Genomic DNA, 16,283 nt, shown 5'->3' with positions numbered 1-16,283 from the left:
GATCCACAATCTAAACTTCACATCAAATATTAAGGAAACAATAGTTAATGAAACACTAGTACTTTTTTTATCAGATTATATATTCGAATGTTTTCCATGTGTAGGAGAGAACGTTAAGTTGTTTAATTTTTAAAAATATTAATTGCATACCAAAACACCTATCCCATAAAATATTTGTAATTCATCAGGACACGTCTATCCAATAAAGTCATGCTATATACATCACAATGGCACATTGTGAGATGTTGACTAATAATATAATCAAATTATTATGCTCATGAGGATATCTATTGCACAAAGTAAAACCAATCATAATCTCAAATGATGATTTTCCATAAAATGACTCAAATATTATTTCAATCCTTACATAAATGTGTATTTAGTATGCATGTTATCTCTACACTATTTTCAATCCCCATATGTCTTTTTCTTTTGAGAAATGCATTAAGGTTGTGTTTAAATAAGGTAAAAAGTAATATATGTAAGCTTATGGGATCCAAAAGTTGGCAATAAGGATGGGCCAAGTTATCATCAAAGAGGGCATATTTCTACTTAAGTAGACCAAAAGGTGGACTAATGCATATATACCTTTTATGGGATACATAATACCATTTTGGATTTCTAAGGGAGCAGCAAGAAGAGTGCTTTGGGCTAGAGTGGTGCCCATTAGCATTAGATGAACACATAAACTAGTAGCGGCAAACTGCATTCCAAATGGTGGCAAGAACTCAATTGAGCTCCTCAACTTTGATTTGAGTAGCTTCTTCCTCCGTGTCTGGCGAACTGGGGTGGTATGTTTCCCTTGTTCTGTTGCACTGGGTGCTTGGCTCGATCATGAGAGCGCTAAGGTGGTTGATTGAGACTTGCAAAATAAAATCCTATTTTGGAGCCAATGATGAGAAAGATTTGAAACTGCCTTTAAAGATTGAGTCGTTGCACTAACACCATATGGCCCATAGGTGGTGGGTCCTTATGAAGGCCCAAATTACCATAGGCAGCCCATTGGATTCCTCAAGAAGGATTTCCTTCCATGTGAATGCTTTTAGGTGGAAGGCTTTGATAATGACCTATATGAATTGGTAGATTCCCTTGTTATACTTATAGTGAATGAACAAGTGAGCAATAATTTATTATTCTACCTTACATGTGGCCATTTCCTATCTATCTTGCTAATGTTAAGACCCTATTCTACCTCTCAATCCCCATATGTCACAAGCAAGGGCGCCGAAACTTTACATTTCCAAAATTCACGAATGATAATTTACTTTGGTCTAAACATATGGCTATTACAAAGAAGAGAGAAAGTAATTTAGCACTTGCAAAAATTGTTTTTAGAGAATAAACTTATGTTGAAAAGTGATTAATTTATTACAGTTGTACTAAATCTAGTTAGTTTCTATATAGAAATTTAATATACTTCTAATTTACAAAGATTCATTGTACATCAAATAGGTCTATTTATCATGAAGATTACAATTTATTATATAAAAAAGATTAATTATATAAAAGATTGAATTTTACTATTAAAAAAGATTAACTATATAAGAAAACCGATAAATTTGCTAGTTATGTGTATGATTCTTTTGAGTTTTATGTAGTAAAATTTTTTGGCGATAGTTTTGCTAGTTATAACTAGGAAATAGGAGGAATTTGTTAGTCTTTATTCATTTTAGTACATAGAAAATGGTTTAGAGTTCCTTTGTGAATGTAGTAATGGGCCCCTGTCTTCCACAGCAATCACCTCCTCTCAGTAATCTTTTTACTATGCAGTTTACTCTGAGCAATAAGTCCTTGGGTCCTGCAGCTGCCCTCGAGCTAGCTATAGATCTCATGCTTATCAGATCTTCCTGCTGCTAAGAGTTTCTCTATGCTCTGTCTTACATATAGAAATCGGCAAATCTTCCTCCCTGTGATCACACAGATGTGTACGCGATCATAAGCTGTGGAGCAGTACATTTTGTATGGACAAGGATAATAGAAGAAATTCTCAGAGGTCTTGATCATCCCATGTAGCACTGACATCCTTCTTTGTTCTTCCCTCCTCTTTTGGAAAACCCCCCCCCCCCCCCACACAAACCACTGTCCTTTATAATTACTACTACAGGCAGTGAAAGCAGAAGAAGGAGATGGGTTGCTGTAGCATGTCCTGAAGCCATCTACCATCTACTATACCTGCAGTACTTTCAAAACTCCCCCTCCAAATAGTTATAGAAGATTTTCCCTTCAAAGTTTGTCCATCCAAACAATTGATGCTTCTCCTTTTAGCTCTCCAAATGCTGCCTCTTGCTTCCATTTATCTGCGGCTTAGTTCACCACCTTTTTCACATTCTTTTCCTTCACGTATTGGCCGAATGGTTAGCACATGTTCCCATGTGCCTAGGCGTTCAAGATCAAGCACAATCACACCCCCATGTATACATACTTTAATACATAAACATGACCTATGTCCCTGCCATACACACAAGCATTAATAGCATATAACCATGAAATCAATCTCAAGAAAACAAATCCACACAAGATTTTTGAGAATCCCGTCCATGGCCACTACCACTGCCATGCTTTCCATATCCATCATTCCTACCTCTAACTGTCATAGCATGCAACACACGAGAGGCATCCAAATTCTTACGGTTAACCTCTTCCTGCAGAAGAGCACTCTCAACATCAGATAATTTCAAGGAAGCAGTAGAGGCACATAATGTAGTGCGAAATACATCCCATGACTCATTAAGAGTACCAAGCAAGAAAAGAGTAACATCCTCTGCAAAAGTGATGTCCTGCTTTTTCTTTCTTTCTTAAATTGATATCCTCTCCTTCCATCTCTCTCTCTTTTTCTACGTTATGACTACGACCACGACCATGACGACTACGACCACGACCACGACTACGACCATGACCACGACCACGACTACGACTACAACCATGACCATGACTATGACCACGATCACGACCATGACAACGACTACGACCATGACTACAACCACGACCGTGACCACGATGACTATGACCACGACCACGACCACGGTTATGACTAGGACCACCACCACCACTACCACCACCACGACTACAGCTACGACTACGACTACGACTACAACCATGATTACGACTACGACCAGGCCATGACCATGACTACGACTATGACTACGACGACCACAACCACGACCCACGACCACGACCACGACCATGACTACGACGACCACGACCACGACTATGACCATGACCATGAACATGACTACGACCACGACCATGACCACGACCATGACCACGACCACGACTACGAATACGAATACGACCATGACCATGACCACGACCACGACCACGACTATGACTACGACCACGACCATGACTATGATAGTTGAAGTTGAGTTTCCTAAGAGATCTTGTGGTGATGCTATTTTAGTTTTGCAAAGCATATGAATGATGCTGTTTTAGTTTTTTGTATTTGTCTTTTTAAGAAGAGATTGATTTTTATGGAATATCCAAAGTTATTTTTGGATTTAGGTTATGAAAAATAAATGTTTTTCATACTGATAGGCTGATTGCCTTCGTTGTATATTTGTGTGGTGGAGGCTAGGACAAGCCCCATGTATGCGAGGTCTCTTTGCAAGAAGAACATTATGCTAGGAGGCACAAGTATGCTAGGGCTCTCTAGCCATATACCCCTTAGGTTTGTTGAGGATCGGCCTAACCCCTATGAGCCTAGGATGAACTTATTGTAAGGTCCTATTTACTTTTCTCTCTTTCTCTCCCTCTCTCATTTCCTCTCCCTCCCTCACCCTGACCCTCTCTTTGTCTCTTTCCCTATTAGGTTTAATGATTTTTCTCTCTTTTTCTCTCTCCTCTCTCTCTCATTTCTTTTCTCTCTCCTCTCCCTCTCTCATTTCTATTTCTCTCTTTCTCTCCCTCTCTCATTTCCTCTCCCTCTCTCACCCTCACCCTCTCTTCCCCCCTCTCTTTCTCTCTCCCTCCCTCTTCCTTTCCCATTTCCTCACCCTCTCCCTCTCTCATTTCCTCCCCCTACCTCTCCCATTTCCTCCCTCTCCCTCTCTTTCTCTCTCTCTCCCTCCCTCTCTTTTTCTTTCTCTCCCTCCCTCTCCCTCTCTCATTTCCTCCCCCTCCCTCTCCCTCTCCCTCTCTTTCTCTCTCATTTCCTCTCCCTCTCTCAATATACACAAATTAAACCCTAAACAAGTAAAAGAGAGAGAGAATGGACTCAACGGAAAGATTTGAAGGAGGGTTTGGCAGCTCCTCTTCGCGATGGTGGCTCCTCCTCTCCTTCGCGAACGACGGCGGCGGCGGTGGCGGTGAGAAGCCTTTTTCCTCTCCCTCTCTCACCCTCTATGCAAAACGGTCGCTCTCCCTCTCGAAAACATTCACGAATGCGCGAAATGAAACGCGCTCGGGTTTCGACCTGCTTTTTTTCTCTGTGGGGTATCGCTATTTGCAATGCTAATAGCGATGCAAATAGCGACGCCACTATTTTGCATCGCTAATCGGCATCGCTATGGCCTAGTTTCCTTGTAGTGAGTCCACAATGTGAAGAGACGCACTTCATTGAGGTTTTCCTAGGCTATAGAAATTGAAATATGATAGGAGAAGACAACATCTTGACTACATCTATGTCAACACTTTATACTCGATAGGAATCTATTATGATGGATTTGATTTTAAATATTCCAAGAATACCTCAAGGCGATGATATGATTTGGGCCATCATTTATAAATTCAATAAGCAATCACATTTTATTCCTTATCATAAAACATTGATATCCTCTCAAGCTACAACAAATTTAATTCAAGACATATTTCCATGTCATGCCTTCTAAAATCATCCCAAATGGAGATTTCAAATGTACAAGTAACTTTGGTATGCTTTACTTGAAAATAGAGATTTCAACTTTGCAAGTCTTTTTTGGTATACTATATGTGAAAAACACTTTCAATTGTTCTTTATCCTTTCATTCCCAATTTGATGTCCAAGCAAAAGTAATGAAGTTGACTTTTTAGATATGTCAAGAGCTTTTGTTGGTAAATGTAAGTACCAATGAAAGAGATGTCTATCATTTTCGCAGAGTTTTCATGTATGATATTTTTCAATGAAAGTTCTAATTGACATTTTTCAAGGAAAAGTGTTTCCTCCTCTCATCATTCACACCAAAGATAGTATCTTTTATCCTAATGATTTTGCTTCAAATTTGAAAATAAAAAAAGATCAAATTCAAGCCAATGTCAAAGAATCTTAAGAGCAACAAAAAGAAATAAGCTTAAAAACAAACCATGACCAACTTTTTAAAGCGATACAATGTACTTTGGACCCTTTAAAGTAACTAACAAAATAAATTATTTTTTGTAAATTTTAAATTCCTCATCATTAAAAAATATATAGTATTTTCCATGGAAGCTTATGTAAGCCTTGCATGGAACAAAACATGAAGGACCCATTTTACTAAAGATCTATTAAATGTGAAAAAATAAAGCAAATATTTAAACCAAAATAGATTTTATTTCTAGAGCACTAAACCACAAGTAGCTTTGTGGCACAAAGTTATAGATTTTATTTCTCAAGGATCAAACCATAAGAATTAAACTTGTGGCATGAATCTTCCTAAAATTCTAAGTGTTGTCCAAAACAAATGCAAAGTCCATTGGTTAAAATTTTCTAAAAGGTTATCTAAATATATTTCTTCCATAGAAGTTTTTAGGACATCTAAATAAAAGTTGGAGGGCTATCATAACAGAACAATAAAAGAAGTTGTAAACTTAATATCATAAACTTTATCTATTTATTGAATGATAACTTTGGACTTCAGGAATGATAACATAATTTAAAGCATTAAAGCCATCATCTAATAAGAAATGATAGACCCACAGACTAGGTTCCAACAAAGACATTACACACCTCCACCTAATAACCTTATTAGGTGTTTATGATTAGCATTCAAACATATCAAGGCCAACGTAGATCAAATGGTTACAATTTGTAGTATGACATCATGAATTAGCGTAGTTGACTATCTAAGCCATATATGTCTTCCACCATACTACATACAGTAATGCTAGAGCAAGTAACCTTAGTACCAGTGATGTGCGACCATTGCGGCCACCAATCGGAGCAATGAAAGCTAACACGACAAAAGGTAATGCAATGGCAATGGATGCAGAAAATGATTGTGAGTGATGGCGATGGAGGTAACTTGGCTCTGATATTGCAGCTCAAAGTAGAGGAGGCCTCAAAACCCTTCTCATCCCCAAAGTATAGCCGCCAAGGAGAAAGGGAGCTTGCCTTGCAAACACCCTTTGCATGGCCTAGAACCACCTTGATGCCACTTGCAGCTAGCAAAGAGGAAAGACAAGAGTTGGCCTACTGGGTATGCTAGCTACCATTTTGAGTATGCTTGATAGCAATTGGATATGTATGTAGCAGGAATTACTAGTTAGCATTTTGAGTATGCTTGATAGCAATTGGATATGTATGTAGCAAGAATTACTAGTTAGCATTTGGGTATGCTTGTTAGTATATTGGATATAGTAGATACTAGATTGAGTATGCTAGTTAGCATCCTACATATGCTACTTAGCATATTGCATATGTTGGTTATAGCAATCTCAATATGCTAGTTTAGCATTTTGAGAATGTTAAATAGCATGCTCGATATGCTTAGTAGAATAATGATTATGGTGAATAACAAACATTAATTTCTAGTTTGAATACTCTAATCTACTAGTTAGCATAGTGGAGATGATAATATGCATAGTTTGGGTTGGTGGCTATGCTTGTCATCACACTATTAAGCTAGTTGGTGTTCTAGATGGCTTAGTGGATCTGCTAGTGAGCTGTTCTTATGGTATAACAACAGGTATGAATTCCAAATACTACACATTGCACTTTTTCAAAAGTTCAAATAGTGACATCAAGATTTCATGCATGAGAAAGTTTGAGATGATGAAGCCATTTTTCATACGGCGGTTGAAGGTAAGATACACATGTCATTGTGTGTACCACATGAAAATGTCATTTTTAAAGGACACATTGAACTACATGCAGTTTTATAACTTTGGGCTTCATGGAGAAGGTTGCAATTGTAGATGTGGTATGTGTTGAGATATCGAGCTCCACTCGTGATACGCCAGGGTGACCGTTGTGTATTTATGTCACCGACTTGTCAGTTGCAGATGCGGTTGGTACACTGTCCATGAATAATAGCTACATGATAGCTATCCTTATCTACTCTAGTTCATGGCTCAGTTAGTATGCCACCTTAGTTAGTTGAGTTTGGTTTGAGACCCATATATAGGGTTCTTCTATTTCTTTGTATGTGAGTTTTTTTGGCTTACACAACTAAGAAGAGGAAAACTGTTTTCAGCCTCCACCCTTGTGTGTCTTCCCCCATTGTGCAAGCAAGAAAGCTACAAGAGAGACTCCTTCCTTCTCTCCCACAATCTTGACAGTATGTGTGTTGCTTGTGATAGCAATAGCAAGGGTTGCTTTGCTTTGCATCATAATTTCATAAGTGTCATGCATTTATGGGAGTCAATTTTGTGTCTAGAGCAAACATATGCAATTTCCCACAGCAGAAAATGCTTGATGGGAGAATATAAGAACTATTGTGTGAAGAAGTTGGAAACATGCTCCTTGGAGACAATAAAGCAAGGTAAGACTATTCTTGTGAAAATACTTGCATATGTGGAAGCAACAAATAAGTATGGAAGTAGGGGGAAAAAATATTTAGCACAAGCAAATGTAGTGATGGTAGTTTTCACAATCATTGAAGACCAAGCTAAAGGTCTTCATCATGCATAATCACATTGCTCATTAGTAAGGACAACTCAAGGATCGTTTGATATCTTGATGACATAGCTGTTTCAATTGTAGATTTAACATAAAATTCTACCTTTTTAAGGAGAAAAATGAGATTTAGATTACGGAGTGGCACTCTAATCAGATGACCATTTTTGTATACATAATATACAATTGCAAAGCAGGGAAGTATCAAAACTATCCACTTCTTTATATCTAACAAAAAGCACAATATATTGTTTTCTAACATTGCTTTTTATTGCATCGTGATTGGTTACAAATAGAGGGTGTTACTCCAGTACAACATTGGGTTTGGTTAGATAGTGTAGCCATACATTTCAAGCTAGCTAGGCCTTTCTATTTTGTTGTGCGACATGCAAAGCTAACATGAATGCAAATGAGTTGGTTCTTCTTTGGAACATGACATGGAAAGAGAGAGAATGATGGTGATGGAGAAATTTTTAAAAGGACATTGACATTTGAACAATTGAAGCCTAATGGAGCCACTTTAAGGTGTGCAACAAACATGGTTTCTTACTATCAAGCTAACCTACCAATGGGAGCAAGTGCATCACATCCTTCAAAAGAAAGGGAACAAACTCGTGTATTTTGCGAGAGGTGAAAGCAGGGGATGTGAATAGGGAAGTTAAATGGAACTGTGCTCTTGTTTAGAAATCTTGCTCTTTGCATGCTTTTTGATGTCACAATCCATGCATCCAATTGTAGTTTTAAGAAGAGAGTTAGCATGCCTTTGTGATGCATGCATTAATTCCCTTTGGAATCACTGCACCAATAAAGCCCATGTTAACCTTGGGATTATCATCTGTTGTTGATCCCACTTCCTAATGATGTTGAGGATGATAGGGAGTTGTTAGAAGACAATGTCCTTGTAAGTGAATCAAGTGGCTATGACAAGTTTATGTACAAAGGGCACCATGATGCAGTAAGTAGTGCTTTATGTGTTGGTGACACCTTCGTAGTAAATCCAAATGTTGTACATCTAATGTTGAGGATGTGGATATTTACTTGGTCAAATGGATTGGAGAAAAGAAGAAGTTTGGAAACGGGTACATTAATGGATGGGGCAACATGCTTGACCTAGGTTCTTATGTTTTACAAGGATTGTATTACATGCAAGTATATGCATGCAACTTCAAACTAAATAACAAGTAGACTCTTATCCACATACTATCACATCTTATGTGTTGTATCAAAATACCTATGGAGACTATCCAAAAAAAAAAATCAAATGTACACAATTACTCGAGAGAGTTATAAGACAATCTATGTGAGCATGCCTTATGGCATTGCAAATGTAACCATGTGGGATAGTGTCTCTACATTTAACTTTTAACCACTCACTTGGGATCAAAACCATATTATATTGTGCTATATCATACACATACACACACCAACTATGGTCTTGTAAAATATGCACCATATTTATAATGTCATATGAAATTATTTTAAGAATACAATAGATACACAATATAATATTGTATTGTATGTGTATCCCATGACAACTACAATTTCAATCAAATACAAATTGAAATAATAATTATAAAGTTTTGAGGTTGCAATAATGCTAGGCAATAACAATCCCATTAGAAGAGGACTTCTTTCATCACAAAAGATCTATAAAAAATGGTATTTTCTTTGCTAAGAAGCAAAGATCTTTATAATTTACTTTGTTGTTTCACATAGTGCACTCCTTGCAATCCTCCGATTACAGCCATAGAAACATCCAATCTACAAAGAACTTTATAATTAGAAGAGGTTTACAATTTTCTTTGCTAAGCAACAAAGAGCTTTATAATTTATTTTGCAGTTATAGATAGTGCACTCCTTGCAATCCTCCGATTATAGCCATAGAAACATCCAATCTACAAGTATGCCCACCATTAATTGTTGTCATTGTTTGAAGGCTTGGTGGTATAGCTTTGGTGATATAAGCCATGTGCCTTCATGGTTCTGACATACTTTATATATATGATCATCAACAAAAAGTGTATTTCAAAAGAGTAACTAAGGTTTTTGCTTTGAAATGTCTTCAATCCTTTGAAAAAGATAGGTTAACCCCCCCAAATTCTCTAATTAGCATCAGCACACTATTCTTGTGCCAATACAAATACATTATATTGTTCCTATACTAATATACCTACAATATGAGGCAACTATGCTAATTTACTTTGTGAATCATGCTCATGCTCCATATATACACACAAAAAAAGTGAGTGCATCAATCTTAAAATTTATGACCATCCCTTCAATAAAGGACGTAATGCCTACTGTCCATCTTATACAATTACATCCTGGGCATAAGTCAACATACATGTTAAGCTTGGTCTTAGATAGATTCAATCATGCTAGGCTTGCAACACAAAGAGTGTATTGTCCCAACAAACCATAAGAGGACACTAGCAAAAAGAGATATATTTCCCATTACAAGTTTCCCAAATATTAGAAAAGGCCTATTAGAGCAAGATAATGACAACTAGAAAGGGCAGAATTGGTTATTCATTGCCATTAATGCAAGTAAACATTTCTTTGCATGCATGGGAATGCATGGCTTTCTTTTCACTTGTAAAGGGATGGGAAGTATCCTTTAGCTTCTAAATGCCACCTTCAAAGTGTTTAGCGAAAGGCACCTTAGGTTTGCCATCATGGCCTTTCCTCTTTAACAGCCTAATCTTACAATACTAATCAAGACGGCTATCATCATTGGGCTCCTTCATCTCCACTAGACATATCTTTTTCCTTCATGACAACAAACTCATCATGGACCTTATCAAAGTCAACTGGGTGCATTGCCCTTGTATAGGTCACAACAAGTTGGTAATCATCCTTTTTTGCACCTACAGCACCTTCATTGAAACTAGCACCTATATCATCACCACCACCACCCAAACCACCCTCCTATTCCTGAATTTTAAAGTACTCTTCATTGCCCACTTCCTATTACATACATATTGCCTTGCACAATATCTCATTCTACAACAAGTGGTCATCATCATAGATCTGTTTTGTCATGTTTGTAGACAAAAATGATATCAAACCATATACAAAACTTTAATACGAATATCAAGTTCATCCAGAATACTATAAGATTGTTGTGTGATATCCAGAATAATAGGTCTACAACAATTCAAGCATAAATAGATCATAAGAGATATGCTAGTTAGTGTGCATGGTATGTTGGTTAGCATTCCTTATATGATAACAAGTATTCAAAGAGCACAAAAGGTATGTTAGTTAGCATACATGTATGCTAGTTAGCATTACTTGTAGCATAACCAACAAAATTTGAGTAAATGAGGTATGCCGATTATCATAACTTTGGTTGACACAAAGAATGTTTTTATATAAACCAAAAAGAGATGTGATCATTCTAAGCATGATAGCTCACACATCTACTATGCTACAAATATGCTAGTTAGCATACTAGATACGAACTTAAAGCATTTTCTCCAAGTATGCTTGCTAACATACTTGGTATGCCAGTTTGCATGACATGTCTGTAAGCATATTTGTATCTTAATTTATTGTGCCTGATGCATCGCCATTCCTATAACTAGCTTGTAATGGCTTAATGAAAAGCATTAATCAATGTAAAAAAGGAGGGAATTCTCATTTACCCATTTAACTTAAACAAATCTAGGCTTCTAAATAAACTTACAAAAAATAAGCTTATAAATAAAAAATAAAAAATAATTAGAGATTTTAATAAATTCATTTTAGAATAAGGTGAATTTTTTTTCTAATATTGCAATGGGGTAGCGTTATGTTTTCAATGTTTATTTCTTTTCCATCTATCATTGTGATTTAAATCTCACTTTTTATTCCTTAAATGCTAACATTACATACTATTTGCCATATGATAATTGGTAGAAAAAGTATCTCATGTTAACATGGTTATACCCCCCAATACATGATCTCTGTTGGTATTTGAAGTCACCAAGGCTAAGAAGAAGCCTTCACCAAAACAAATCAAAATTGAACTAATGAAACTTTAGGGTTGAATGTACTAGAGTGAAAATTCTTCATCCACTAGAGTCTTGCACATGAAATAAATATAGAGACCACAAAGTGAATATACTACATACCTTTCTCGAACCCCTAGCAAATAAGAATGTTACAACAACATAAAGCATTTGTTGTCCTATGATTGTGGTGACCTTTTTCCTTTGGTTGAAAGGTTTTTGATCCTCTTACAAGCTTTCTCCAGCTCCACAAATCTTACACATGCATAATCCATATCCATTGACCCATCTTTCTTCTATTGTTTCAAGGAGCCTCAATTGGGCACCTTTGATTAGTATGTGTAGAGCCTAAAAGCTCTATTTGGCTACTCAAGGATTTCTCCTTGCAGTCCTCTTCATCGTAGGAGTCTTCTGCATCATCAAAAATATCCAAGCTAGGGCATCTTTCAGTCCCTTTCTCTCCAATGTCCTTATTGTCGAAGATTTGTGCAAAGGCAAATGTCGACTTCTTAACCTTTGTAGATAAGCCTTGTGCAAATCCATGCACATCTCTACTTGCTTCTCCCTGGTACTGCAGGGTGCGATTACTTCTAGGGGTTACATATTCAATAGGATCAGAAGTGCCTATGACAACAGCTATAAGTGAGCAAAAACACAACAATGACTTATTACTAAAATAGCTATATAAACACTATTGAGCTAACAAAGTACTAGTTGTAGAAAACACAATGGTTTCATAGTACTAACAAGTTTCTTTAGGAAAACTACTTATTTCATAACAAAACTAATATATTGCTTTCATTATGAATGGTATTTAGTACCAATAAAATAGCACTAATATTATCAACTAGTAATGCAGGGATGTCATGTTACCATAGTATCATACAATATGGTACTAAACAAGGATATGGTCTAAAAAGTACTAACCTTTGTACTAAATAGTACTAAATATTACACTTTTCTTAATACTTAAGTGGCTTCTTTCTTAGGACTATTTTAGTACTAAAAATTAGATACCACAAACATAGAACTAATTATTACTTAGATCATAATAGCCGTAATACTAAAGAGGCTAATATTTGGAGGGAAGGCTCACCCCTCCCCCAAAGGGGATAATTTTCTTTAGTACTAACCTTCATCATTCAAAGCAAATACTACTAGCATACTAGTACTAATGACTCCTAAGACACTAGTAGTAACACAAGTTCCAACCTAAAATTGAGAAGTACAAAAAGAGTGGCCAACATGATTGCATGGGAGTGGTCACATCTGCAAACTAAAAAGCTCATACTAAAAGAGTAGTTGAATGCAAAGTGCAAGAAACTATACCAAAAGAGTTGTAGTTGTTGGGGGTAAAGGTGCATGTGCCTATGCCGCCCTATATTTACTTCACACATTCTAACCACACATATGTACACTACAGGTGGTGGGCGCCCATTATTGTCACTTTATTATTTATTCCTTCAATGACTATTGAGTAAGAGAAGTCAATCACACATTGTGACTATTAGAGTTCCCACTATCTCTGTTTCTTGCTCATCTGCCATAGCTCTTGCTTTGACATGTGTACTTCCACTCAAGCTCTCTCTTTTAATTGGTATTAGAGCTTCAAGGAGCTTCTTCATCCTCTGCTTCAGCTTGGATTCAAAGCTTCAACTCAAGGTTTTATGGCAACCATTATTTCTTTCTCCCGAGATGAGATACTTATTGAGTCTTTCCTTCTCCTGAGTTGTTCTAGCTTGCTATCGGCTTGTTGAGGAGCTTCCCAAGTCTTAGTTAAGCCTTATTGAGTGCTTATTGAGATGAGGAGCAACCATTCTATCTATTTTGAGTGGATACATAGCATGCTGTAGAAGTCGTGGATAGCTATGGCAACTTGACAGCATTGTCATATTTTGTCCATAACTTTTGGATAAGGTATCAAATTCAAGCATTATGTAGCCAAAAACGAAGAGCATGATGAGAGCTACAAATTTGGGTACTCATAGAGTTGATTCTATATAGTTTTATGTTCTTTGTTTCACATAAAACATATCAGTTTTAGTTTGGACAGCAAACAATAAATTCCATAATGCATATTTGATGCTTTGGGGATGCTATTTTGGTTCTTATATGGTATGATTATGCTTTTGGGATGTTACTTGGACTATTTAGCACTTGATTAGCTCAATTTGTAGAGGTTTATTGCTATCATAACAGTTTGGACAGCAAGCATAGAACAGTGACCTTCATGCTTTGAATGCCTAGCGTACCTACAGGGTATTTCGGATATGCTATGTCTACTATGATGTCTAGCATTGATGTATGAACCCAAATATGGTTATGACATGTTTCTTTGGCACTTGGATTTGAGCTATGTTTGATGTACTTGGGCTTTAATCAATTTCTTTGAGCTTTTATGCTTACTTAGAGATATTGAAGCTTCATTTGACACTTATGCTCTCAAATGTATTTGTGATGCACTTGGGCTTTCCGGATGCTTTGATGTATATGTCTTGAGATTTTCTTTCTCACTTTACATTTTGAATTTGCTTCAGTGGTGGGAGATGCTTGTACTTACTTGGTAAAGCTTGGTTTTTTGAGATAGTGGGACTCTTGGTTCATGTCTATGCTCTCTAGTATGCTAATGGACACAATTATCTCCAATAGTGTGCTCATTTGATTTTGTATACTTTGGACATTGATACTTACTTTTGTTAGAAGTTTCTTAATGATGTGTATGCTTATGGGATGTATGATTTACTAATACTTTGAGTTCATGTGATAGTCTTCAATACTGGTGATCTATCCTTACTCACTACTAGTTGCATTCTTTGTATCTTGCTTGCTACTCGAATATCCTTGGCAATGGGAGCTTATTTTCTTGGGTATTTGCCCATAGTTGGATTGATATATACTGTTGTCCTTATTTCAACATTGCTATAATTACAATTTTTAGCATTGTTTTAAAGAGCACACATTGTACTTCGGTAGTCTGTTGCTTGTAGCTGGTGGATAACTTTATACTTTGGTCTTCCCTCCTGTTTTGCCTTTGTTTTGGCTGAGTTTTGGGGGCTGATTTGTAATCGTTTGTAGTACCACATTCTCTTGGATTTTGCGTTGATATATTGTCATTATGGCCAATTTTTTGAATGACAATGCTATTTTTTAATATTGAAAATCTTGATGGCACAAACTTCACCTATTGAAAGATGCAAATATGGCAGTGATTGGTTCAAAAGAAACAAGATAGGCCTTTGAACACCAAGAGTGTAAAGCTGGAAGGCATTGATCAAGATACTTGGGATGAGTTGGATGAGCTATGTAAATCCACTATTATATTGTCATTGCCAAAACAAATTTATTTCAATGTTGTGGCACCTGAGGATAATGCTTGCTAGTTATGGGAGAAGATATGTAATCTTTATGATAAAAAAAGTCATGCTTCATAGATGTAAGAGTTGAAACAACTCATGGACTTTCACATGAAGGAAGGGATTCATGTGTTCATGCATTTGAAGGAGTTTCACTCGATTTTCAGTCAATTGACTTCACATGGCATTGAGTTTAAGGATAGTCTTCCTCCCTTGTTCTTGCTTGTGATACTTCATGAGTCATGGGACACTTTTCGTACTTCCATATGTACTAATATGCTTAAGGATGGTTTGAAACTCCAAGATGTTGAGGATGCCTTACTCACAGAGGAGATAAATAGAAGGAATGTGGATGCAGCCCATACTTCTCATGTATTGACTGTTAGGGGCAAACATGATTATAAGAGCAGTAATGACTACATGGTAGAGACTCACAAACGTCTCAGTCTCGCAATGAGTCACATGGTCGTAAGGCCTCTCTTAGATGTCATCACTGTGGGAAGCAGGGTTATATTAGGCCACAATGCCATAAGATGTGCGATGATAAGTGCAAGGAGAAAGGCAAGGGCAAAGTGCATGATAAGTATGATTATTGTAACATTGTCCCTACTAAGTCTAGTGTAAAGATTGAAGAGATAGATGGCGATTACATCTTGGTAGCTTCTTCTCTTCATGCTAGTCGGTTGGTTAATGCCTCGTCCACTTTTTTTCAATGTTGGCTACTTGATTCAAGGGACTTCTTTTCATGTTACCTTGCATAAGGATTGGTTTCATTCCTATTGCAGCATGACAAGTTCTATGAGACTAGGAAATGACTTTGCATTGAATATTATTGGTATTTATGAGATTAGACTGCAATTTGCTTCATGCAGCACTTTTAATTCGCACAATGTACAATGTGTTCTGGCTTTGACCAACAACCTACTCTCTGTTGTGGATAGTTGGATGATATAGGGTATGATGTATATTTTGGTGATTCCACATGGAAGGGAATCTTGCATTTACTCGAGGTGCCAAGGTTGGCAGTCTCTATCCCTTGCTTGTATTTGGATCTATTGATCATATTTTGGTTGTGGCTAACATACCACATGTATCTTTATAGCATCATCACTTTGGACACATGTCCTTATAAGGAATGAAAATGCTTTCTCA

The 16,283-nt window shown here is 36.8% G+C and overlaps 1 pseudogene; it reads left to right on the top strand.

Annotated features, from left to right (window-relative positions):
• Positions 1–8,508: 8,508 nt before the first annotated feature.
• On the top strand, positions 8,509–9,152 carry LOC148027603 (uncharacterized; annotated as a pseudogene).
• Positions 9,153–16,283: the final 7,131 nt, after the last annotated feature.

The sequence above is a fragment of the Lygodium microphyllum genome, chromosome 12, assembly GCF_053477565.2.
Source record: "Lygodium microphyllum isolate KBCC chromosome 12, Lygodium_microphyllum_v1.1.10, whole genome shotgun sequence".
In the NCBI taxonomy this organism is placed as follows: Eukaryota; Viridiplantae; Streptophyta; class Polypodiopsida; order Schizaeales; family Lygodiaceae; genus Lygodium; species Lygodium microphyllum.
This window is presented reverse-complemented; position numbering and strand designations above follow the sequence as displayed.